The following is a 16,411-nucleotide window of genomic DNA, read 5'->3' on the forward strand; positions in this document are numbered from 1 at the left end:
CCCCATTCCTTTGTTTACAGTAATGTTTCAGGGTTTCGAGACAGTTTAAAAGGAATGGGCTCTACACAGCCAAATTGGATCTGGGTATGTAAATACTGCTCTGATGTTTAATGAGAAGTAAAGTTAGCTAATTATAGCAGCTCTGAGAAACATGAGGAGGACAGTGGGAAATGTTTCCATCACTCCCTAGCTCTATAGATTACTGCCTAATTGCCTCAATCGAATCAGGCGGAGACATTAGCCAGGGAGGCAGAGAGTGAGAGAGAGAGAGAAACATGGGGATGGGGCTGATTACACATATCCGTTGGTGGTTCTTCAGATAATCCAGCGGAGGGAACAGCAACTCGGGGGCTTTCTGACATAGCATGAGCCTGTCTGTCTTCTTTAAGTCTGCATGTCTCCCATGTTCCGCTACCCTTCCCCCCACGCAGTCACAAAGGTGAGGATAGCAGGGTGCTGTATTCTCTCCCTGCCACGCCAGCCAGCTGCAGAGGTGATTCATACTCCCATGCGGAAGTTTTTCAACTATAATTACATATAATTCTGACACATGTTTATGCCTGATTTTACCAGACAGCTTCTCCACTAATGACAAAGTAGCACATAACATCCTCCCCAAAACATTTGTTGCAACAATATTTTCTCTACCTTTTATTATCGTATGTCGTAATTCTAAGTACTAAGGGGAAAAACATGCCGTGGCGGTTTTGGCTGACCTGTTGAGACACTGGGGAGAGTATTTTTTGTCTTCCTTTTTACAACAAACGCTGTATCATCTGCTTAATCAGAAATCAGTGGTGTAAAAAGAGCAAAACCCTGCCACTGTTTTAAGAATGTCTGGATGCTTTGAAGCCCAGTTTGTCTTTCCTCTGATTTAACCATGTCTCGCTTGAAATAGTGAGAAAAAAAGAGGAAACTGTCTTGTATATTTTATCTCCTATAATTCCTATAATTCCTGTAAATGTTGGTGCAGGAATAAAAAACAAAAGAGCTGTCTCCTTATGGCTGTTGAACGTGTGCCCTGCTTATATTTTATAAGGCAGGGTGGAGGGGAATAAGAAGCTCCATTGGATCATTTTCGTCCTCAGAGCACACAGTGATATTGAGGTCAGCTGTCCAAAATGATCTCATGTTAAGGAATTGGCGAGTCAGCAGGGTCAGAGCAGAACCGCCATGACGACACTTTCTCCACGGTGATAACGCTGCCCCCCCCCCTCCCTTCACTTCCTCTGCATGAGAAAAGCAGCAGAGAGGAGTCTGATCCATGTGTCTCCATGTGCCCTTATACTCTGGATCAAAATGGGTACTGCCTTTTTTTTCATACAGAACCAACCAGGCTCAAATATTAGATGAGGAATGGTCTCAGTTAAGATGAATTGGATTGTTTGTGATCCAGAGCTGCATGGCTAATCTGTCCCATCTTTTTTCTTTATTTATTTATTATCCTAAACAAACATCTGAACTGCTGTAAATATAGCCAACAGAAAATAGCTGTTTCCTGGATGTCGTATAGCGCTGTAAACTAGTGCCTGAACAATCCTTTCCCCTCAGTTTTCCCAGGCAGGATGCCGTGGTGTGTGACGTAGAAACGGCTGGTAGGAGTTCTGTGTGGGGGAACCCAGACCCCAGCTGAGTCCTTTTTTTACAGTTCCGTTAGGGAAAAGTAGACACTGTAAACAGATAATGGTGCTCATGCAGGAAGGGCCCAGAAGTGGGAGGTCTCTCACTTGTCCAGACATTTAGAATGGACACTCACTCGGGGTGTGAATCTTTAGGATGTGGGAGTAATTGAGCTGGGGCAGTTTGCATCAATGTTGCCTGTTTTTCATTCCAGTTTTCCATGCTATTGGGTTCATTGGAGGTAGAATTGGCTGTATCCCTGAAATACCAACTGTTTGCTTATCAGTTGTTGAGACTAATATTGTTGAAGCGCATTGAGCTGAGCTTAAAACGTGTGTTTGTGTTCTTCTCAGGTCCTGCAGAACAGTTGGCTCCAGTTCATGTCTCATTTCTATCCTAAAAATCAGTCAAATACAACTTGGCTCTTTCACTTTCTCGCTCTTGCACTACTTTCTCACCCGTTCTCTCCTTTGCTCGTGTCTCGCTCTCTCTTACACACACATATGTTCCCATAATTTATGGCTGCCGGGTCCTTGATCAATTGATAGCAGGGGATCCTTTGGTAAATAGAGTTTTAGACACATTGCCAATAGACCTGGGCTATTGATTGGAGTGTAAATTAAAAACTTAATCAGGTCTCTGAGATAAGATTTATCTCCGCCCCAAACAAATTACAGGGCTGACTTGCAGACATAGAGGCAGGCCGGTGGGCAGATGAGCACTGCCCCATCGTGGGTGCCATTTCTGTCCACGATTCTCTATCCTCTGGTGCCATTCACTACTACTTCTAGGCTCCACTGCCTTTCATTGAATAGACCATGAAGAGTTTTCATGTTGACATAATTGATGAAGGCTTTTCTTGTAGTCTTTAGTTAGAACAAGACTGGCTCACACAAACACAATTTAATGCATCTGGTGGACAAATTTATCCAATATGTCTTATTGTTCCATGATGCACTTTTAGTATGGCTGACCCAAGTGGGAAGTCGTTTTATTTCTTTATCATTTTGTTCTGTTTAGCAGTTTGTCTTGTTCAGTCTTGTCAATACTCTCTCTCCCTTCTCTTTCTCTCCCTCCTTTTTCTCACTCTGTGTTTAATCACTTGCTTTCATTGCTGCCTGTGATGAAATATGTAAATCATTACACCCAGCTTTTATTTGTTCAATAATATTCTCATCTTGTTGAGGTCATTTTACGCCACAATAAATTTATGCACATTCATATGCACATGCCACGTTGTCTATATTTTATATGTATTAAGACAATCCTTGGAATTGCACATTGATCAGGGTATGGATTTTCACAGTAATTGCTGGGGGAAATTTTCTCTGTCTCTACTCTTCTTCATTATTAATATTGGGAAATGGGTATACATTCAAAATGTCTCGAGTATAATTTCATCTTAAAATATCGAAAGCCCTTTTAATTCATCCCAGCTGCTACAGAGTAGCATGCATACTGAGAGCTGGGCTCTCCTCAGGTTTCACAGATAAGTAAGACACGCTCACTAAGGATCCTGAGATACGTACCTCACAGGTATCAGTCAGGATCTTTAAGTCATTAATTAAAACATACCTTTTTTTGCTTGTGATTAAAGCTGGTATTAGGCGCCTCTCAGGGATTATAGCACTTCCCATTATCTCCAGTTATAGTCCTCATATACAGAAGCCATAGAAATGACATTGACCCAGGGAGAGAGAGAGAGAGAGAGAGAGAGATTGACAGGGAGAGAGGAAGATGGAGAGCAGACAGTTGAGGAGGTCATAAGTCCATTAGCGGATAATCATAAATATACACAAATATAATCAAATGTCCAACACCCCTGAGGACTATTATATTGTTGGTAAATATATGGACATCATTTTGGTTTTGTGAAGTTCTGGGTAAGTGTTGAAGGTCCCCAAAAGATACATGCAACCTAACCCATCCAATGGCTACATATTGGTGGCCAACCATTCTCTTTGTCTTGTTGTGGGGGAGGCTGAGACCATCAGTAATAGGCTTTTTGCCTGATAAGCCCGGAAAATACTCGTTTAGTTAGCGAAAGTGCAGAGGGATCCTGGCCTGATAAACCCGCTGTTTCCGTCTGTAATACCCAACAGCTAAAATCAATAGTTGGGATAATTCTCCCGCTAGTCGTCCAGTCTCCTTTATCTGCAGCCTTTCTCAACCCATGTACATGGGGGTGGTGGTTAGCTGGAGCATGCCCCTGTGTATAGTAAAGGTTATATAGTAACACTCATTACAAATAACTTTGCTTTTTGTCAATGTTGCTCACATTTGTCTTAAATGCTGTTTTGTATTTTACCATGGCTGAGGTTGGACGAATACCATCAAATGCTTGCCCCTCTGAAAATGTTCAACTGTTCACTACCCAGTCTTGGCAGAGAGTTCAATGGAGGGTCATTTTCTTGGTGTTAAGGTAGCTCATGATATGGTTCCAACTCCCAGCAATCAGCTCAGGTATTGTCTCTGAGTGAGTTTAAAATCTGGTAGGAGGAAGTGGCTGTCAGCACTGCTAAGGGCCCTGTTCTCCGTCAACACAAGCTGTATGTTCTGACACAGGTGCTTGATTAGGCTTAAAAATACACAGGTACCTCTGACACAGCCATGTTATTAAACGGTTTGGACAAGAGACAAGAAAGGTCCCTCGTAGATTTAGGATGGGAGGTGCATGGGTTTGATGACCCTTATGAGGCCTTGGGGCCCAAACGGTATTTTCTTCTAATCTCTCAATTGTATTGCTTCCCTGCTCTATGCACCTTCATAAGAGGTAAAATGTTTGCCAAAAAATCTAATCGGGCATGGTAAGATATGCAGCCCCCATATCAAAACTCCACTGTCCCACTATAGCCAGTGCTATCAATTTGCTGGCAGGCTCTCCCAGAGTTAGTTTCTGTATAATCTCTCTGGCCATCACAGCATTGCTGTAAAATACAGCCTCAGGTGTTAGTAGGCAGGGTGGTTAGCCTGCGACACCGTTACCTAAAGTGCAGTGTATTAAAAAGCAGTCAGCGCCCTGGATCACAGTATATCACAAGGGAGAGGCAGCGATAAGGCCTGCCTGCCCGCCCGCAGATCAATGAAGGTTACTGACATCATATCACAAAGTGAAAGCGAGTGCTGCACCCCTAGCTATTTATCAGCAATGGATCGGACATAAAAAGGGTGGAGGGGGGAGAGACCAGACAGGACAGCACTTTTCCCCCATGTTGGGGGATCAAACCCTGGCTTCTCTTTGCCTACCCTGTCACTTGACTCCTCCTCTGGACTGCGGTAGAGACCATAGTGTAGTGGCATGGAGTCTAGGAGTAAACTGAATGAGGCTGAGGGACGATTGACAGTGATCACTTCTCTGATATTTCTGTCAGCAAAGGCAACAGCACAAGACGTTCCTCACTTGTGTTTCTCTGTATGTCTCTTTTCTTCCTAGTTTCTCTATGTTTTTGTAGTGCAAAAGTACCTTGACGGTCCTTCAATATCCATTGAATTCAATCATTTTTATTCAAGAATTTCTATCACCGTTATAGGTGCTGGACCTTGCTCCGTACTCTTTATCTCTAGCCACCTGAGGCACCAGAAGGCCTATGGATTTAATTTGTTGTATGATGAAGGCTAGAAATGCACAAGGTCAGCTGTGAGACAAATGCGCACTACAGCTTCAACAAACTGCACACTTACCTGTAACCTGCTTTTCTTCCTCTCTTTAGCATTCTTCAGCTTCATCGGTGTATTGCATTATATATCCTAAAGCCCCTATTCTCATCACTTACTGTATGTCTGCATTAGTATGGCAGTATTGAGCTGTGTGTACGCGCAAATGCACTTTTGCGTGTCCATGCGTAGGAGATCATGCTCACAGGTACTGTATGAGTTCCATTTATCAGCTGCCTGAGGCACAATGTGGAGGATTTCCCCCAATGGGCTAGTGTGTAACTGCTCTGTCAATACATGCTTGTCAAGGCTGGGTAGAGTGTGGGGAGGAAAAGGCCCCTCACTCGAACGCACTGAAGCCACTTATTGAGCAGCCAATAGCTATTTACCTCTTGACGATGGCAGGCGGAGAGAGAGGGGGCCCAGCCCGGCAAGAGGAACTCTGTGGCTCATTCCCCACTCTCTCCCAGGACTTGACTGCATGCTACTAGCTCGCTCTGACCCAAGGCCTGCCTGAGCCAGGAAGCCCAAGCAGTGGCTCAGACAGGAGACAGGGAGGTCTGTGTTTATGCGGAGCAGGTTGTCCTCTCCTCTGGCTCCTGGTCTTTGCTGGTCCTGGCTGTGTGTGCAGCTTGCTGCTGTAAAGCCCTGCTTCCTCTCTGGAATCTCGGTGTTGACAGAGAGCATCTGGGCCCTGGGAGAGCTTCCAGCCCGCTCACTGGGTCCTCACACACAGGGAGGGAGGGAATGAGGTGGTAGAGTAAGAGAGGTAGAGCCTAGGTTTCGGTTGATAGACTGTATACTTTACTCTGTATATCCCTATATATATATATCCTATATATTTATATGCTATCCTATGTTGCTGTGCCCTTCGACCTCCCCATGGACCTATCTCCCTGTCTGTTCTCCTCCTCCTTTCATCGCAAGAACCTCGAGGTGGTATGTTTTATGAATGGGTGTTTTGATGGGTGTTTCTTTTATTCTCGCCTGCTTTGATTCAACAAAGAAAAGAATGTTGTCAAGGAGGTGTTCATCTTTCCTGTTGCTTTTGTTTTCCTAGACCTTCTTGCTGTGGTGAAAATCCCCCTTTTTTGTGGGTTGGTGCAGATCCCTGTGCCGTGCGTTTCGGGTTGTGGGTCGCCTGTCAGGACATGTCCCGTGTACCTGAGTCACAGAGGGATTAGTTAACCCTCACACTGCTATTTAGGAAGAGTCTGCCAAGCCACGCACAGCTGGGGATGAGGCAGGAGGGAAAGAAAGGAAAGAAGCTAGGTGCTACATTTAAACATGTGCAGCACATACCCATCATTTCAACTCAAAGGCAAATGTGTGTCATGTATATTAAACTGAAATGAGGTTGTCAATTTTTCACAAAGTAACCCATACAAGAGCAGCACACCAAGATGTCCTGCTGTTAAAGAACAGCTGTGCAAACAAAGAGAGGGAAAAAAGAACAAGAAAAACACATTATATCAACATTTGACAACAGTTGCTCTGTAATCTGGTATTACTTCCACAAGCAAAGGAGGGGCCTGTGACAGGCCAAAGTGAACTTGGATACTGTTGTGGCAGGAGGAAGCCAAATGCCTTGGAGAGGTTAGCCTAAGATGTGAAGGTCTACAGACTCATCTTAATCCAGGAGGCTTGTACATAATCGCTTTTGATGTGCATGTGAACATGACCTGCTTCAACATTCCAGCCCTGACCATAGCAAGTTCAGAAGACCAGGGCAAGGCTGAGCCGAGGGGATGGGGTGAGGGGACGGGGGTGGTTGGGGTGGCTTCAGCTTGCACTAATTAGCTGCCAGGCTTGTCTTTAGTGCTTGGGGCAAGAGGAACACTCTGCCCTCAACCCACCATCCCCCCCAATGTCTTCCAACTATACTCTTCCAAACCTCCTTTCTCTTCTCCAGGCCCACTTGTGTCCCCCACAATTTAGCATGTCTGTGTGTGTGTGTGCTTGTGTGCACACGTGCATGTATGTGCTACACTGTGTAAGCTGGCACATTATAAAGGGGAATTCCAGTGAAAGAGAGAAGTTGAACAGAGAAGGGTCTGTCCCTTGGATCTGCAGTGGGTGGCATTCTTCTTTGTGTGTGATTTCTGCCCACAGTGACCCGTGAATTCTCTGATCCTGTCAGTGTTATATGGATGTTATTGGCACATGAGACTCCTATATGGAGCATGAGAACTCCCATCTGCCTTGAATTGACTGAACTTATCGTGGAGGTCTGTGAAGACTTGGAACTGTTGTCAACCCCGGCTTCGGGAGACAAAGTTAGAGAGATTTGGCTGAGGCGAGCTAGGGCTTTGCAGCCAGGCAGTCATCCAGAGTGACAGAGCACAACGGTGGAAAAGCGAAAGCTGAGGGTAATAGGAGCAACGGGGTATTAACAAATGAGAAGTCATGACTTGGCATCTGTGAGTGTAGTTCACACACAAACGCATGCACACACACTTCTGGTACAACGAAGAGAAAAGGCTGCCACACTGCATCTTGCCAAAGCATTGTAGAGAAGCCCAGGCTGTGCGTATGCCTCTTCCTGTTTTGTCTGTGTGTGTGTGTGTGTGTGTGTGTGTGTGTGTGTGTGTGTGTGTGTGTGTGTGTGTGTGTGTGTGTGTGTGTGTGTGTGTGTGTGTGTGTGTGTGTGTGTGTGTGTGTGTGTGTGTGTGTGTGTGTGTGTGTGTGTGTGTGTGTGTGTGTGTGTGTGTGTGTGTGTGTGTGTGCGTGCGTGCGTGCTGTAGAGTGGTTCAGGTGCGGTTAATGTTGGCACCAGATCTTCAGGCCCGCGGCAATAAACAACAGAGCAGGCAGGAGGCCAGATGCAACTCCACAAACTTTTAACCTCTCCCTCAGCTAATCCCTCGCCGCACTAGTAACTCTTTCTTTTTTTAACTCATTCTTTCACCTCTCTGTTCTTTCTTTCTCCTCCCACTGCCTTCTCTTCTTTCTTTCTCTCTCTCTCCTTTAGTCCCACTCTCCTTTTAAGTGAAGTCAGTGTGCTGACCTCTAAATAGAGACTGGAACACTACAGCTGTTACCAACTTCAAACAGCCAATGGCACAGAGTGGAGCCCGTGTGAGTGTTAGGTGGTAGAAATAATGTGCCTATTAAAACTAACTTAGAGCCCTCTTTACTCTCAAGGCTCCCCGGGTCTAGGTTGACCACACCAAACCAAGCTTTCTACTTACTTCTGCCCGGCCGAGGGAATCACAGTGCAGCCAGCCCTAGCCCAGCCCAGTGTGAAGAATGAGCTAAGACAAAGACACTGTTCACTTTGAGTCCACAGTATCCATGTGATTTCCAGTCTTTGATATCATCTCTCCATGGTGGAGGTTCTTAACAAAGGGTTACCTAGGCTTCCTCACGTTTGGCGCCAGTTACATCATTTGACTGGACGTCACCTAATGTAGCCTCATGCATAAACCCCAAATTGTACACAAGTGGTTACTTCTCTTTTTAGGACTGTCTTTTATATTTATTTTTCCTGGCACGCACAACATGTAAAAAGCAAAAGGAATAAAGAACACTAAATTCACCGGGGCACAGTAAAGTTTTTCTTAAACAAATGAACGTCTGCTGGCCATTGTTGTTATTAGTAAGATCTAGATGAGTGGAAAAAGTTAACCTTTTTGTATGCATGGAACACGTTAGGCTGACAAAATCCAGGTCTGGTTCGCAATGAATCATCCACCTCAAGCATGTATTAATAGAACTTGTAAAAATGGAAGCTGTCTTTTATCCAAACACTGACACAATGTCTTTTTGATATAAAGACTGAGCCAGAACCAAAATGGAAAGCGTCAGGATTAGTCACCCCACTCCCATGTTTGTTGTCTGTAGCTATAACAGGAAGAGTTGTGTGATTTATTAGCTGTACAGATGGTTCTCATACCTCGAACTATCCCCCTAACCTAAGTAACTTTAAAGTTTAGATTCGCAGTCTTTGTTTTGTGTGTCCCCTTTGTACTGGCTTAACCTGTTTCCAAATGAGTGTTGCCTACAGAAGCCCCCTATTTACTTTGGGCACAAGCAACATATAAGAAAAAAAGCCATAAAAATACCACAGGGCAGTTTAGTATGTATGTTTGAAGTACACTTGTGCAATTTGCTTAAAACCTTCCTAAATGTAACTCAATAATGAAATAACATTGTTTTGTAGTGTTTGGACCACCAAAATACTGTCCTGCGCTGGATTGAATTCTTCTCTCGTTCTTCTCTGTATGTCACGTGTTGCAATAACGTGTTATAATCAATTTGTTATGACATTTGTATGTCACCCCTGTTGCATATTAGTTACTACACATCCTCTCTTTAATGCAGGTAGTCGTGTTTATAGGCGTTTTTTCCTGCAGGTCGTACGTGTGCCCGTCTGTGTTTGTGTTTGTCCCTTGAGAAAAAATAATTACAAGTTGTGCAGGTTGTCATTATGAGCCTGGCTGCCCCTTCTTCCTCCTGACTGCATAGCTGCAATAGGTTAATTACATGTCTGATGTTGATGATGTCACCACATGTTGTCAACCTTCCTCAGGCTGAGGGACACAGATTTACTGTAGAGGATCTGGATTGGGTCTTGATGCTCCCTTTTTGTGCGTCAACATTATTTGTATTTTGTTTTAAACGGCAGCCATTATTTCCAGACTGTCCTAGTCATGTTCCCTACAGAAACGTCTCCACCTACTGTATATCCCTCTTCCTCCTGAGGTTTAATGTATGTCTCGGATTTAATTTATTTGCACTGTGCGTGTGGTTATTTAACTTGAATGTGGAAAAAATAGAGAAGGAGGATTGCAACTCTGACCAGGATTGAGAGGTATGGGATGAAAACAAATCTGTACGTGCTATTTTAGCTGTGTGACTCATTTTATTCTCAAAATATCCCACTTGACCTTTTATGAATTGTCACAGGTGATGCAGGACAGAGTTTCAAAAGTAGAAGGCAGTAATAAAAGATATATGTTGCTCTTGTTTGGAAAAGCAGTAGAGTAGTATTATGGAAGCAGATGTACATGTACAATGCATTCCAGACTGAAGTGGGTGAATGAGCAAGTCTAGGAATGGACGTAACATTCCTCCTGGAACACCTGAGAGGTTAGGCGGATGGTGACTGCAAGCTAAGAGAATGCTGAGTGCAAATCTCTGTCGACAAGCTGTGCCTCCTGCTCTGCTCCACCTGGGGAATGTGTTACCTAATGGGCCACAAAACTGCCTGGAGACCACAGCTCTCTTATCGCTGATATTAGATGACCCTACAAAAAAACAGGAATCCATCATGAAGAAAAATACCCTTGCAGAAAAGTGGGATTGAAGGCCTTTCTCTTTTTTTTGTGGACAGAATGAAAGAATGGTAGGTAATGTTATCTTGTTCACAGTTACAAGAATCCTGCTTGCAGAGGCTATGGGTTTCCAGTTTCTAATATGTATATAAAGTTTCACTGCACAATGGATCTTTTGTCTAGAGCAAACTGAACACTCCCCCTCCTTCTTTTCCTCCCTTCTCTTGTAAAAAAAATGCATTCATGTGCTTGTGGGGCTGCTAGGACTCAGGTTTCTGCTATCTTTGTGTGCCGTGTCGTCACTCGCCCCTGCGAGCTGAAATGTGCATCTTGCACAGGCAGGCGCACTGCCAGGGCTGCTTCCAGCCATGGATTAGGGAGAATCCAGGAACACAACCGACTCCTGACAAAACAGCAGCATGACAGGTAACTGAAGTTGCGCTAGGGAGAGAGGAGGCAGACGATAATTACAGAGCTTTTTGTTTTCTGGGCACTCTTAGCTGGCTACTTAAGTGCCTGATCTGAAATCTGTGCCTTGTAATTACAGTAGTGGGCCCCATTAGGGCAGAGGTCTTGGTGGGGATTATTCTCCTTCTCTTTTTTCTCTCTGTATGTGTGTGTGAGACCTCCCCACCTCCTCCTGCGTCACATAGAAACCACAGCAGTCAGGGCAGGAGGAGGAGCAGGAATGAGCCTTCCTCCCGTCTGACCGTCCTGCGTGAACAGTCACACATTCACACTTGCTGCCTGATCCCAGAGCCAGAGATGACAGTAACCCCAACCTGTACTTAACTGTGTCTGCCGTTCCTTTTGCCCTCCTCCCTCTCCGTTTTCTTCAGCTCCATAATACCTCTGCTCCTCGTGCTGACGCGGAGAGATTTGTGTTGATTATGACAGGGTTGTCACAGTGATGAGTGTGCGGCACGGCGTGTGTCATGTCGACTTGACAGGGACTTTTGGCATGATGTCTGTGTAGATGGCTGGTGGCTCTAGGTGAATCTGGTCTAAACGCCAGCAGAACTGTGTCACTGTGTTGATAGAAGAATTCTAAGAGACCTACTGGCAATACATTGGCACGTGAATGTATCGCTGTGCCACCAGACAGAGGAATACAGACACAGAGATGGGGCTTAAAGTGGGTCAATGTAGAAGGGGTCTTCAAACACCTCCAACCTCTAGGCACCGAAACACAGATCTGTAGAAGTCAACATGAGATAGATCCTACCTCTTTAAGCTGCTAGCCCTCCTAATAGATTCTTAAGCACTGGTTTTAGTGCATGTTAAACCAGGATTACCCAATCAATTATGTTCAGCACAAACAAGGATTACTTAAAACAGTACATTCTTCTTGTTAAGAGGCTAAAAGCAGGGTAAATGGACGAGGTAGCGCTGCTGTTGATGCGAAGAGCAGTCATGATGGGGGCATGATGACCCCAGACATGGGCACCAGAGGGAGGAGGTAAATCCTCATTTTTATTTTATGTATTCAAAGGAGCTTTGTAGAGGATCCCCTTAAATGTTTGCGGTTTTCTCTGCTATTTTTCTTAGAAGCTGTAGGTTTTTTTTATTGTTAATTTCCTAAACCTGGAACATTTTGCATTCAACATTTTTACACCAGTCAAAATGTACAGTGTAGTCTGATGATTCATTGATTTTTACGTGTTTCTGATGTTGCCCAGCCTGGTAGGCTGCCTATTTTTCAGTAGGTGTGGAGGACTGTGAGAGTTGATCAACCCGCAAACTCACATGCTCGCCCTTTCTCTGAACTTGGCTTTTATTTACATTATAATCACAATCAACAGCTGTAACCTCCTTCACAATACCCAGCAAGTAAGGACTTATATACTTGCCAAACCAGATCCCTGCGCTCATGTGTGTCTGTGTTTACACATTTGCTCTATCCTGCGTAAACCTGCCCCACACCCCTTAGATACTGAAAATACATAACCTTGGAAACCAGTCTTTTATAAATCTTGACTGGTTGACTAGCTGCCTGTCGTTTGTAAACCACATCTATTGTCTTGGAATCCAGAGTCAGCAGTAAGTAAGTCTCATAAGAAAGGATATGTAATGTCTTTAAATGTGTCCTCTTAACTTCTGCACGTGTCAGTCGATCTTTAGAGAGCAGTCAAGGGTTCGAAGAATCCTGCGGTATCTTTCACAGTTTGAACAATCCGTCTTTTTTCCCTCGCTCTGTCTTTCTTTCTCTTTCTCTTTTTCTCTCCATGCCACACAAACACACACACACACACACACACACACACACACACACACACACACACACACACACACACACACACACACACACACACACACACACACACACACACACACACACACACAAATATTCCCTCTCTCATTCAGTTTTCCCCAGGTTGTCAGTCAGTGTTGAGTGACTGGTGACTAAGAGCCCTCTCCTGTGTAAAAGGTCAGCAGGCTCCTTGGAAAGAAAGAGTCAGCTGTCTTTTTGGAAAGCAACTGTTCTCAGAGCATTCAGTTTGTCTGTCAGTCAGTCAGCCATTTCTAATCACAATACACTGTTAATGGTGGAGACGGATGGTGAGACAGCGGAGTCCAGATAGTGTTTGTGACAGGAGGAGCTCGACTGACTGAGGCTTCACAGAATAAGGTGTCTTATGACCACAGCCAGGCAAGCCTTCCTCAACAGCGCTTATGGCATTACTGACAATTATCAAACACTGCTGTTTAATAAGGCATGTTCCAAGGACAACATTTCTGTTCCATTTTATTGTTCATAGGACAACAGTTCAGCAAATTCAATCACAATTCAAAGGTAAAACAACCCCCTCCCTTTCCAAAAAAGTGACTGTGTCCCCATTTTGAAATTAATCTTACTCAATTAAGAAGCAATGAGAATCCACAGATAGCGTTCCTTAATTAGCTTAAGCTGGCTGCTGTAACCAGATCCACTGCATTAATGACAACACAGCCCCTGTGAAAAGCATCATTGTTCTCAAGATAATTGTCCTTTTAGTTAACACAGCCCGGGAAAGGCTCTCCTTGTTAGAGGAGCTGGCTGGGACCAAGGACAGCCGGAGGCAGGGAGGGGACCAGGACTGATACTGGCCCAGTGCCCGTTGTGACAAGCCCACTTGTGCCCTCTGCTGAAATCCCCTTAGTATGCAGTGGAATTAGCTGTCCCCAGGGTGTGGCACCAGGGGTTTGTCATTAATTATATTCCCTGAATCTTAACGAATGAGAGCAATCAATAAAATAAAGCAGATGTATGCAAATAGCATGCTGATTATACTGCGTAATGGCATGTCATGTTGTTGGCAGTAGAGCACTGAGGTGAATAAAATGGACAAAATGAGTCAAAATAGCAGTTCAAAGCATGCATGTGTTCAGGCATAAACATTGTAAATTATTTTAGAAATGTTTTTTGTAGTTGTAAATTTGAACTTTTTTTAGGCCTCTGAGCCTTCACTGTTTCATTATCTCGTCAGGTTCTATTTCAGATCTTATCATTGTAGTTTTACGTTTCTCCACGAGTCAGGGGTCGGCGTCTGTCCACCAGGAAATGGTGTGAGACTCGTTGTAAGGTTGGGTCGGCTGGAATCTGAACAAGGTTAAACTCTAGCGGAGCCTGAGCTGCTGGGGTGTTAGTGGCCCTGCTGATAAGGTAGCTGTAAGGGGAAGGAGGAGAGGTTAGTTCACCTGCTTGGAACTCTGCCGCTGCACTGAGATCTCCATTGTATCCAGCCAGCTGGAGCTGTTGGAAACTCTATACCTGCCTTTAAGCAGAGAGGGAGGGCGGCCAAGAATTAACTGCTGCCTCATCCTGGCAGCCGCAAAGGATGCTGTCTGCCTCCATTCATGGCAAGCGTGAGAGGGCAGAGAGGAAGAACAGAGAGGGGAGGGGAAAGAAACAGTGCTGGCAATGTGTGTCAGACAAAAGCCTGGAAAAAATAGGAAGAAAAGAGGAATTAGCATTATCAAGAATAATGTATCCTGCTTGGGCTCATTTAAGTGCATTTTGGTAATTTTGTCTGCACAAAAAAATGAAGGTTGGCACTTCCTATAAGGATACAGTTCATAATGGTGAATAGTGTGGGTTTCATGGCCCATCTATATGTCTTTGTTTAGACTGGACTCTGATAGAGGATATTTGATCCACTTTGAAAAGGTCTTAACACATTTACCAGCAATGAAAATATTAGACATTAGACGTTGTAAATGGAGGTGTCATCTACTTATGGAAAAAATCTAGATTTGTTACAAAATGGATATTACCTGACAGTAAAGGTAACTGTATAAGGCCCCTGGTAACCTGTGCATAATGTCTGTCATGGTTTATTGCTAGAGTACTTGACTAGAGCCAGGGTTTGATCATGGCCCCCCATGGTCTTCCAGTTTCACTTCAGGACAGTGAAACCTTAGACCTAAGCATTTCAGGAGGGCCAGGACAGTCCAAGGAGAGGCCAGGGAACAGGTGGTGACCCGATGCAACCTGGGAGTATATTATTGACCAGGGTCTAGCGGCTGGATTGATTACTTTATTGTATTGCCATGAACCTCAGTGGCCAGAGACATCTGGTTGACCCTGGCTGGACGGAGCATCACAGTGACCCTCACCTTAGCTAAAGAGTTATGTGGCTTTGACCTGCTCCCTAATGGGCAGGTCTTGACCTGCTCAGCCACTGGGCTGAGCACACAGCTAAAGTGGGCCTATGCCTCTCCATCCCTGGTGTCAGCCCATGTAATTTAGAGGCTGGGGGGTAGGCCAGGGTCTTGCAGGGGCCACCTTGTTTTTGGCCTGACTGTGTCCTGACTTTAGACCTTCCCTTCATGGTGTCAGCGAGATGGGCCGGTCCAGTGAAAATGTTAATTAATCTTCACCAAATGACTTCAAAATGGTGGGAAATCAATACATCTCTATCAGATTTCCTCACTTTCAGCTAATGGTTCAGATATATGGTGAAGGGGATTGATATTCTAAATGCATGCCAATGCTAAACATGTATTTATTACTAATAGTTTACTAATATTTTTTTGTTTAAATGGAGGAGAAAACAAGATTATTTTTTTTAATCATCTGCATGTGAAACTTTCCCATAGCAAGTGGAACCGGACGGTGTTGTGTGTGATACAGCAGTTGTCTGGGCTGGATGCCACGTTGACTAACCTTGTGCCCTGTATAAACAGGGCGATACAACAGGCAACACAAGGGAAACAGCCTTTACCCTGGTAGAGGCTGTTTCCCCCACCATCACTTCCTACTTCCACTTAGCTGACAGACAGAATATCTGTCAGGCAGGTTTTTCCTGTGCTCTATGTACTTTTTTAAAATGTCAGCTGCAACTTCTCATCAGAAAAAACAACCATGTACTAAAAACGCTGGGAAAACAGTTACATATGTAATGCTCCTCCTTGTAACTCTCACACTGTCTTTGTGTAATTTGATTCCCAAGTTTTCCATCAAAAGATGCATGGTCTGAAAGGGATGCTTGAACATTTATAAAATGTATGATGATCACATCAGAGCCACTCCACCTATAAACAGCAAAAATGTCTTCCCAATTTACAATGCAGATTTGTATTTCATTGACATCTTTTGCACATACATGGGAGGCATGGCTGTTGAGCTGCTGTAGTTGATTTGCTTTCTGTTTGGAGTGGATCTGTAGTCCTGTTGAAAGCAGGATGTGAAGGCCACTTTTTGTAAGAGTGAGTATCTCCTCACGACTGAGTCCAGTGTCTATTTGACATTACTTTCAATAACTAAGGCCACAATCCTAAGGCCACATTCATACAAATGAACAGCCAGCACTGGCCATAGTCAGTGTATGATTTCCATACCCATTCCACATATGGTGCTGTCATGTATCAACATAAAGCAG

General features: G+C 44.4%; 1 protein-coding gene across 1 annotated transcript in view; it reads left to right on the forward strand.

Moving 5' to 3' along the window:
- Positions 1-16,411, forward strand: part of zfhx3b (zinc finger homeobox 3b) — a 138,595-nt gene that overhangs the window by 15,794 nt on the left and 106,390 nt on the right. The gene's annotated exons all lie outside the window — the stretch shown is intronic.

The sequence above is a fragment of the Ammodytes marinus genome (genome assembly GCF_949987685.1).
Source record: "Ammodytes marinus genome assembly, chromosome: 1".
Classification (NCBI taxonomy): Eukaryota; Metazoa; Chordata; class Actinopteri; order Uranoscopiformes; family Ammodytidae; genus Ammodytes; species Ammodytes marinus.